This window comes from Micromys minutus (assembly GCF_963924665.1).
Source record: "Micromys minutus genome assembly, chromosome: 2".
NCBI classification, from domain to species: domain Eukaryota; kingdom Metazoa; phylum Chordata; class Mammalia; order Rodentia; family Muridae; genus Micromys; species Micromys minutus.
The window spans coordinates 36,411,517-36,421,207 of NC_137971.1; the positions used below are offsets into that span (position 1 = coordinate 36,411,517).

Genomic DNA, 9,691 nt, shown 5'->3' on the forward strand with positions numbered 1-9,691 from the left:
CTTCCAAGTCAAGCTGTTTACAGCTGTGACCCTGAGGGCCAATCTCTTCCCCAGCAGGAAGGGCCCTGTTTGACATTTTCTTACTTAAAGCGTTATCACTTAATAATCTCGGAAGCCCTGCGCAGTGGCTTCCAGTGAGTCCTTTCTGTGAGGGGGATAAATGCCTGGCATTCAAGGCCCTCTACAAACTAATTCCAGTTGAGCTTTCTAGTGTTCTTTCCCTTAGGCTGAACTACACATCTGCAAAGGGTCCTGTTTCTACTCAGCCAATGCCATCTGGAAGGTGTGTCAATTCTGCCTGTGTGTCAATTCTTCTGTGACACTCCGTCCCAGCCTTCTGTTTGCCTGTATTCTCTGCACAGGACTGTGGTCTGATTTTCCTTCTTGGGCACGAATGCTGTGGCCTCCTGTAGCTGAAGACCTTCCTCTGTCTTGTTCTGTGCCAGGAGCAAAGTCAGCTGCAAGTAAAGGTCTAACTGGAGTTAGCCAGAAAGCTCACCTGCTAGTCCCCAGCCCCGAGGTACTTAAAAAAAGAAACCGGCAGAGCCAGGCACAGGGAGCTCAGCCAGGGCTGAGGAATGCACCCCTTTTCCCGATTGGTGAGTAGGGCGTTAGGAATGTGCAAAAGAAGACCGGAAAGGCTCAACCCTCTCCTGGGATGCGCTCTGGGCTCTTGTTGAGATTGCAGATCTGGGTGAGATAATGACTGGTTGTCCACTTGGAGCTATAATGATCCTTAAGTCCTTTTTCTTGAGTCCATGTTTGTGTGGAGGAATGAGTAAAGAGAGCAGGTCAGGAGGAAGGGCAAGGCATGTTGGGAAAGGAAGATGATTTAGATATACAGACAAAGGGATGAGTCAACGTGGAGGGGAGGGGATAGATTTAGGAACCCCAAACCTTGGCTGAAAAAAGTCTCCATTTTTGTTTTGTTTTTGTTTTGTTTTTTGTTTTTTTTTTTTTAAAGGAGTGAACCCTGTGGAAGAGCCCCCACTGATTTGGTGCCCCCTCCTCTAGGTTACACTGCACTCCAGTCCTTCTGAATGTGCCTGGACAGCTCAGAATCATCTTCCACGGGTGTCTTACCAAGATGGAAGGTACTGTGTTGGCCTCGATTTAGCTTTAACTTGCTGATTGGACCTTGGAATTATTCCAAGCCCTGGAGGAATGCCCGGAAGGATAGAGCCACGGCAACATCTGCAGTGTAGGCAGACCTTTCTCACAGTGACCCAGAGCCACCCTTGTACCAGAAATTCTCCTGGGCCATGTGGGAAGAGGGCATGTTAAGGGCTCTACTGGCAGGCTTCTGTTTGGGGATCATCTGACTTTGATACTCTAGAAATGAAGGCAGAGGCTACGGGTTCAGGCAGCAAGGTCCTGTGCTTCTCCATGGCCTGTGATCTGGCTGTACTGGCCTGGTGTTTGCATGCTGTCTCTGTTCATTCTCGCTGGTGCTCCAGGAGGCTGGGCTCCAACACTTCCCTCCCATCAGTTTACCCACAGCTATTGCACAAATTTTGCTAACAGGCTATTCTATCTATTTAAAAGCTATCAGTGAAGTAGGAGCCGGGGAGAGTGCTGCGCTCACTGGAGTAGTAGACAAGATTGCATAGCATTTGTGACTTTCTGGGTTCTCTCCCCAGCACTGTAAAACAGAAGGAGACACCTGCGGCTCCTATTGCCTATGGAGTAGTTAGTGCAAATCCAGCCTTTTCGGAAGATCTACAACCACAAAGTCTCACTTCTTTAAGGACAGGGTTAGGTGCTAGGAAGAAGAGCAGGGCAGTGTGTGTGTTGGGAGGGGGCACTTCTTTTGCTGTTTGCTGATCAATGTAGATTTCAGCTCTTGGGTGAATTTGCCTCCAAGTGTCTTCTATAGATGGGCTTTCTCTTTTCATCGGGTTCTGCTGTATAGGACTAATCTCTGACCAGATTGCCACATCCTTATCAGCCAATCTGTGCAGGCTATCCAGACATCACCACAGCTGGGCTTCTCGACAGTTGACCTTCCCTCATTTAAATCCATCCACATCTTCCAAAAAGTTATATGCAAATCTGCCCCAATAGTAGCTGACCTTTGGGAGGACTAGGGGAGGAGACTCATCTACACAGGCTGCATCCCTGGCAGGTGCAGACCTTCCCAGTGTGGCACTTCATATCCACCTGTGCTCCTCCAGTAACCTGCCACCCATTACTGGATTCCCCAGGGTGAACTTTTGGGATATCACCCCTCTGTTTGTTGCTGGGACCTTTGAAGAAAGGCTCAATGTTGCTCACCTCTCCCCTTGGAAGCAATTTTAGTAACAGGCCCTCTAGTAACATTTACCTGAGGGATATAAAACATCCAGGCCAGTGGTGTACAGTAAATTAACAGGAGAGCAGACTGCAGTGAAATAAACCCATTTGGGGGACTTAACCAAAGTTGCCCCCATTTCTCATTTAGACATAGCTGTTATCTGCCTCCATGATAGGGACATCCTTTCTTTTCTTCCTTTCTTTTTTCCCTCTCTTCCTTCTTCCCTGCATGCTTCTTCCCTCCTCTCTTACCCCCCCTCTTCTTTCTGGGGATAGGGGTGCTGAGAGGCCCAAGATAACCTTGAACATGACCCCTTTTCCTCAGTCTTTCCAATGCTGGATCTACAGGACTGTGCCCCCCGTGCCCTGCTGCTGCTCTCATTATATGGTGAATAAGAAAGAATATGAACAGACTTTTGAAACTGCTGGCAGAGATGATAATTTGAAGTGTGTGTGTGTGTATGTGTGTGTATGTGTGTGTGAGAGAGAGTGGGGAAGGGAGGGAGGGAGAGAGAATAAGTATGTGACTGTGTGTATGTAACTGAGAGAGAGAGAGAGAGTGTGTGTGTATGTGTGTGTGTGTGTAAGAGAGAGAGAGAGAGAGAGGGAGAACTTTAAGGAGCTGAACTTTGGAGTTTCAAAGACATGTCTCCTCGGGAAATAGCACTCCCAGTAAAGAAAAAGTATTCCAGGAAACATGGAAAAGCTGTTTTGGAGGGAGCTTGCAGTAGGTTCTTTGTAGGCTCTGTATGGGTGAAGAATTATGGAGGCCCAGGTGGGTTTGTGACACCAAGGTCGGGGGACATCAGTGTGAATGAGAAGCAGTGAGACTCGCTCTTTGAGAATGTGTGAGAGCAGTTGGAAGAACATGGTGGAAGACCATCCACGGCAGAGGTATCGGTGAGACAGTGTATTGATCCCTTCCCATGACACCAGGGGCTCTAAGGACCTGATTCTCCTAGGTTATATTTCTGCCAGTGAAATACCTGACAGAAAGCAACTTGAAGGAGGTGGGGCTTATTCTGGCTTACAGTCTATGGGGATGCAGCCCAGCACAGCAGGGGAGGCAAGGCAGTGTGAGCTTGAGGTTTCTCACTCACAGCTGAGTGGATCTAGGGGCACAGGGAGATGGATGCTGATATCCACCCGGCGGTCTCCTTTCCACCTTTAATTTGATCTGGGCCCTGAGGACACGGGTAATCTTCTTCCACTCGGTGTGGGTCTTCTCTCCTCAATTAATCCTTCTAGAAATGCCCAAGGTTGTGCCTCTCTAATTGTTCAGGTGTTTATTAATCCTATGAAGTTGACAGTTAACCTTGGCTATCACATGAACTGAAAGGAAATAGGATATGACTATACAAAAAGTAACGAAAAGAATCCCATGGGATATGGCTATATAGCCTATGCTGGTCCTGAACTTGGTCTCCCCATCGCTGGGTGATGCCACAGCTGGCTAGTGAAAGGCTCATTTGGGGCATAGTTGAGATGGGATGTGTATGTATTTCATATAGAAACCATCTAAACTGTACTTATAAGCTAGAGCTCTTTGCAGTGGCCTGGGGTGTATGCTGAAGGTTTTTCTTAGGAAGTACACAGTTCATTGCAAGAATGCTCTGTGTAGGATAGGATACAGGCTGAAGGCCTTGCTACTGCCCTTCATGAAGGAACTGAACTCAGCACTGACAGTCCCGAGAGTCAGGCCTGTTGGTGGGGGAGCACTGGTAGAACTTAGGCTGTGAGATTAAGATGCACGGGTGCCAGAACACATAGTCAGCACTGGTGTGTTGGTTTAAAACAAACAAACAAATAAACAAACCTCAATGACCAAACTAAGCCAACAACCTTTAAGACATTTGTCCAATTTGTGTGCAATAGTCTTCCGCAGCAGAAAGAGTGGCTTCTGCTCAGGCTGCCTTCTCAGGTGGAGAGCAATCATTTGGAAACCTCATTAATGAGGAAAGATTAACTACCCAGGAAGAAGAGACCAAAGGTCTCCACATGCAGGGCAGCTGCCCAGATAGCTCTACAGCTTTCTTCTACTGTGTGTGTGTGTGTGCATGTATGTGTATATATGTACATGTGTGTATGTACATATGTGTATGTATATGTATGTGTGTGTATGTGTATGTATGTGTGTGTATATGTATGTGTGTGTGTATAAACAGAGTCTCTACATGTATTCCAGGCTGGCCTCAAACTCGAGACCCTCCTGCATCAGCCCCCGATTGCTGGGATTACAGGTATGTGTGCTCACACACACATACACCTAGCTCCTCTGAGGTTTCAAAGGCACTTCCTGAGGACTTTATCCACATGACAGACTTTATCCATATAATAAGATCCCCTTTTGGGCTCCACAAGTGTTCCTGTTAGGGAGGTTCATACTCTGTGCATGACCCCGTGCTGTGAGAGTCTTCCTTGCGCACATCATGCTGTACATCTCCCTCTGTTTAATCTTGTCAGTTTATCTCAAGAACTTCCTAGGGACCACGGTGGGGAGGCTTCTTTCACCCATACATTGGGAAGGATATGGGATAACGTGGAAGGTTTATTAGCTTCAGGTACACTATACATGTATAGAATAGACTCTTTCTGAGCAGGCTCACAGAACATTCGTAGTTCATTCAATAATACATTTCCTGGGGGCTAATTTTTTTCTTTTCCTCTTTTTTTTTGGGTGTGTGTATGGGAACAAAGCCTCAGTATGTAGCCCAGGATAGACCTCAGATTCCCAAGTTAGAGGAAAAAGCCACCATGCCTTAGTTTCTCTATGACAATTAACCCTCTACTAACTCTAAGGTTGGTAGTATAACTCCCCTTATAGAGAACAAACTCAGAGCCTTATATATGTTGGGTAATCACTTTCCACTTACCTTTGCTTGGTCCTAGGAACTTTAAAGAAGGAGTTAGTTTAACGTTTCCTAGTCTTAAAGTTGTTGACCTTCCAGTTGGCTATTTCTGAGTTGTTGGCTATGCACTGTAAGATGTTTAGCAGGAGCCTTGGCTTCAACCCATTCAATGGCTACAACTTTTCTCCAGGCTGAGAACCTTATACATATTTAGATGTTGATCCTTTGATATTGGGGTGAGAGAGGGTTCAGAATCAGTAAGAAAGAAACACCAGGATTACTTGATGTTCCCAAAGCACTGGTTGCAGGACAGGGTCATGGAAATAGAAAATGGGGTCTATGGTCAAACAAGCCTGGGGATGCACTTAAAACAGGCCTGAAAATAGCTCTTAAAACACAGGTCCGAATGTTGGCCCCTTCTGAGTTCCTATATTGAAGTACTAATCCTAAAGTGTTGGTCTTTGGGAGATGATGATGTCAGTAGGAAATAGTCCTTGCAGTTAGGATTCGGTTCCTTCTGATAAGAAAGGGACCTAGAGGGAGGCAGTCAGATCAGAGCAGAGGCCTTGAGAACATCAGTTCCCAGTCTTATCCTTGACCAGAAGCTAGGAGGAAATGTCCTTGGTTCTCTTGCAAAGTATGCAAGGGGAAGGCTCTGGTTCCTCTTCCAGTTTCTTCCTATCCCTTTTGTTCTAAAGAACATCCATGCCTGAAATTAATTATACATGAGGGTGTGGATGGAACCAAGACACTGCTGGATGCCTGTGGATGGACCGGCTAGATTGAACAGCTCACCTCCCCGTGCCTCACCCCCAGTTTCTGCCATAAACCCCATGAAAAGCCTAAAGGGGCCCTGCTTTTGTTGTCTTGGTTTTGTTTTTGTTTTTAGATTTTGGGCCTGTGCTATTTAGGAACTCTGCCTCCTTTCTTTCTCTTAACTCCCACCCACTTACAGTCCTACAATACAACTTCTTGCAAAAACTTGCCCTTCTGTGGTCTATGAATTTCATTCTGTAAATTTGTGACCCAAAGGACACTGGACCTGATGACTCAGTGAGAGTGTTATGTGATCACAAACTTCTGGTACCTTAAATCATGAGTTAAGACTGATGTGAGGTTAGGAAGATCATTGCTCTCAAAGACATTCCCCCCCCCCCCATCATTTCCTACATCACCCATATGAGACACCATGGAGTGAATATCTTTCCTTTTTTTCTTTTTCCTTCCCTCTCTCCCTCCCTCCCTCTTTCCCTCCCTCCCTTCCTCCCTCCTTCCTTTCTTCTCTCCCTCCCTTCCTTTCTTTTACTGTTAGAACACAGCAAAAGATGGCTGTCTCTTAGCCAGCAAGCTGGCCCTCCCATCCCCCGAATCTGCCAGCCCCCTAAACTTGGACTTCCCAGGCCTTGAGCTGGGAGAAGGGCATTTTTGTTGCTTGTGAGCGTGGGAAGTCTATGGCAGGAGAAGTGCTGTCAGAGGATAAGATTACCACTTGAGGATCTGAAGTTGGAAATTGGGCAACACTTCATTCCATAAAACTGAACGAGTGTTGCAACCAGAGCAGAGGAGGTTGGTTTTTCAGATAGGAAAGGACTGACAATAACAGGAACAGAACCCAAAGTGGATGGGAAGCCGATGGGTCTTCCAAACTTTCCTTCTAAGGCAGGGACAGAGCAACTGGGCAGCAGGAAAGCAAAGCTCCATTGACACCGGGCTATTTCAGGTCACTTCTTTTGTGTGAAGATGAAACCTGAGGAATTTTATTATCATCCAGACAAAGAATGTCCAGTTTGGGAGATTTGGATTCCGCCTCTTTAATCCTGATTTTCAGGAGTTTAGATAGGCATCTTACTTTAGCTTGGTTTCATGGGACTTTAACAGGAGTGACTCTATTTTGATATATTTTTTTTAGCTTGGTCTGTTGGGCTTAGTTCAGACTTCCTCCTCCTCTGTCTCCACCCCCACTACCTTCTCTATACCTCTCATTTCTATTTGATACAGTTAATATGCACTTTAACTTTCAGTGTTTGGCACCGAGTTTTAAGCCCAAGGTCTCATATGTGCTGAACATGTGTTCTCTCACTAAGATATACTCTAACTCCCAAAGTTTGTGTGTTGGTTCTTTTCTTTTTCCTTTTTTCCATTGTGAAGTGTGTGTGTGTGTGTGTGTGTGTGTGTGTGTGTGTGTGTAATGTGTAGCATGTGTGTGGTATGTATTTATGATTTGTGTATGGGGTGCGTGTATAGTGTGAGTATATGTAATATGCATGTGTATGATATGTGTGGTAAATATCTGTATGGTTTATGTGTAGTGTGTGAATATGTGTGGTTATGATGTATGTGTATGGTGTATGTGTGTGGTGTGAGTGTATGTAGAATGTATGTATGTGGGGTGTGGAATGTATATGTGTGGTATCTATATGGTATGTGTGTGTTTGTGTGATATGTATATGTGTGTATGTGTGTGTAGTGTGTGTATGTGATGAGTGTGTATCTGTTGTATATGTGCATGTTGTGTGTTGTGTGGTATATGTATGTGTGATGTATGTTGTGGTAGGTGTATGTATGTGTGTGGTATGTGTGTGTGTGTTGTGTGTGGTATATGGTATGTGCATGGTGTGTGTGTGTGTGTGTGTGTGTGTGTGTGTGTGTGTGTATGTGTGCATAATAGGCATTTGCTGAAACGAAAGGATGACTTTGGAGTTCCTATTTCATTGTTCTCAGCCTTATTTCCTCAAGACAGAAACTTACTGAACTAAGCTGATAGCCAACAAATCCCAGAGATCCTCCTGTCTCTGCCCCCCCAACCCCCCCCCCCCCGTGCTGGGGTTACATGCAGCCTCATTCAGCTTCTTGAGGGTGTTGGGAACTCAAACTCAGATTCTTATTGTTCTTACCCATGGAGCCATTCCACAGGCTCCTGATGCACACCTTAAATCCCCAAGGGGAAACGTGGGCTTAGTGCTGTGTACAAAGAGGCTAGCATTGCTGTTAGCTTCTTCTGTGGGCTGGAAGACATCAGAGCTGATAATAATGAGCGTGTCACCAGCAGTCCACGGAGCTAACGTCTGCCAAGGAGATGCATCTTCCCTGATTACAGTTCTTCAGAACAGATACATATTACTCTCCTAGAGGCGAGCGATGAGACTCAGTGTGGAGTTATTCCCTAATGGCCACTTAGGCAGCAAATGAGCAGGGGGCTGGGACTGATTTGGCCAGCCGTTCTCAGGGAGGCTCTCTGCTCTGGTGGGGCGTGGCTCTGAGAACTTGAAGTCAGCCAGAGGTCAAGTGGATCCTCACTCTGAGTGGCACTCACCCCCCTATATTTAGAATTTTTTGGAGAGGCACTATCAGCTGTGCCCCCGTTTTCCTGGGCAAGTAGCAGGTGCCATGGATAGATGTAGGAGAAATTACTACTGCTCTTACATAGACCTTGTTTGCCTTCTCTTAAAGTAAAAGTTACACAACTGTGTTGCTCAACAACCCCGCCCACATGTTTAGGCCGTTCAGGTCTGAATTCTCTCTCCTGCTCCATCATCCCATTTCCCCCCGCTGTTCTATAGGTAGCACGCACAAATTTCATCTGTTTTTTTTCCTTGCTCACCCTCCCTCTCTCTGACACAGGGTCTCCTTAAACATTTCATGTCAGAAGTTACAGTGACTCTGCAGTGAGTACTACAGGTACAGGTAAGTAGGTTTCTGTTCGTGGTGGTGCTCTTTTGTTGTTTGCTGTTTTGAGACAGGGTTTCTCTGTGTAGCCCTGGCTGTTGTGAAACTGGCTCTGTAGACCAGGCTGCCCTCGATCTCATGATGCCTGCTTCTGCTTCCTGAGTGCTGGGATTAAAGGCACGCACCACTACTTCCTAGAGACAAGTAAGATTTTTAACATGGAGTACCTCGGAGGGACATTAGGAACACACAGCTGTTAGAGAAAAGAAAAAAACTGTCCTCACGTGCCTAATTTATTGTATGTACTTTTTACTTTTTCTTTCATTTGTATGTGGTACGCACTAATGTATATGTATGTTCACATGTACGTATATGTCCTGTGCACACGAGGCTCAAGGTCGATGCCAGGTATCTTCCCAGCTTTATTTTTTGAGGCAGTATCTTTCTTCTAACTTGAACCCAGAGCTGGCTGACTCTGTTAGTCTAGCTGGCCAGCTTGTCCTGGGCATGCCTGCTTGTGTCTTCCACACAGGGATCACCGTGTATGTGACTAGAGATCGGAACTCTGTTCTTGGGCTTTAGTGACAAGCACTTCACCCCCTGAGTCACTTCCCAGCCCTATGAATGTACTTTTACAGCACCGTATGTTACCCCAAACTCTTGGTGAAAAGGGGAGGTTGTACAAATGCACACAATTAAGACATAGAGTCTTTTTTTTTTTTTTTTGAAACAGGGCTTCTCTGGGTAGTTCTGGTTGTTCTGAAAATTGCTTTATACCTAGAACTGAGAAATTTTCCTGCCTTTGCCTCCCCAGTGCTGGGATTGCACTGTAGGGATCAGATAGTAATTCTTAAACCAAACCAAACCAAACTAGACCAGACCAG

At 45.9% G+C, this 9,691-nt stretch overlaps 1 long non-coding RNA gene across 1 annotated transcript; it reads left to right on the plus strand.

The window, feature by feature from the left end:
• Positions 1-545: 545 nt before the first annotated feature.
• Positions 546-8,826, plus strand: LOC308416668. Its single transcript, XR_013974928.1, has 3 exons — positions 546-599; positions 965-1,094; positions 8,763-8,826. It is a non-coding gene; the product is annotated as an uncharacterized lncRNA (long non-coding RNA).
• The last annotated feature ends 865 nt before the right edge of the window (positions 8,827-9,691 follow it).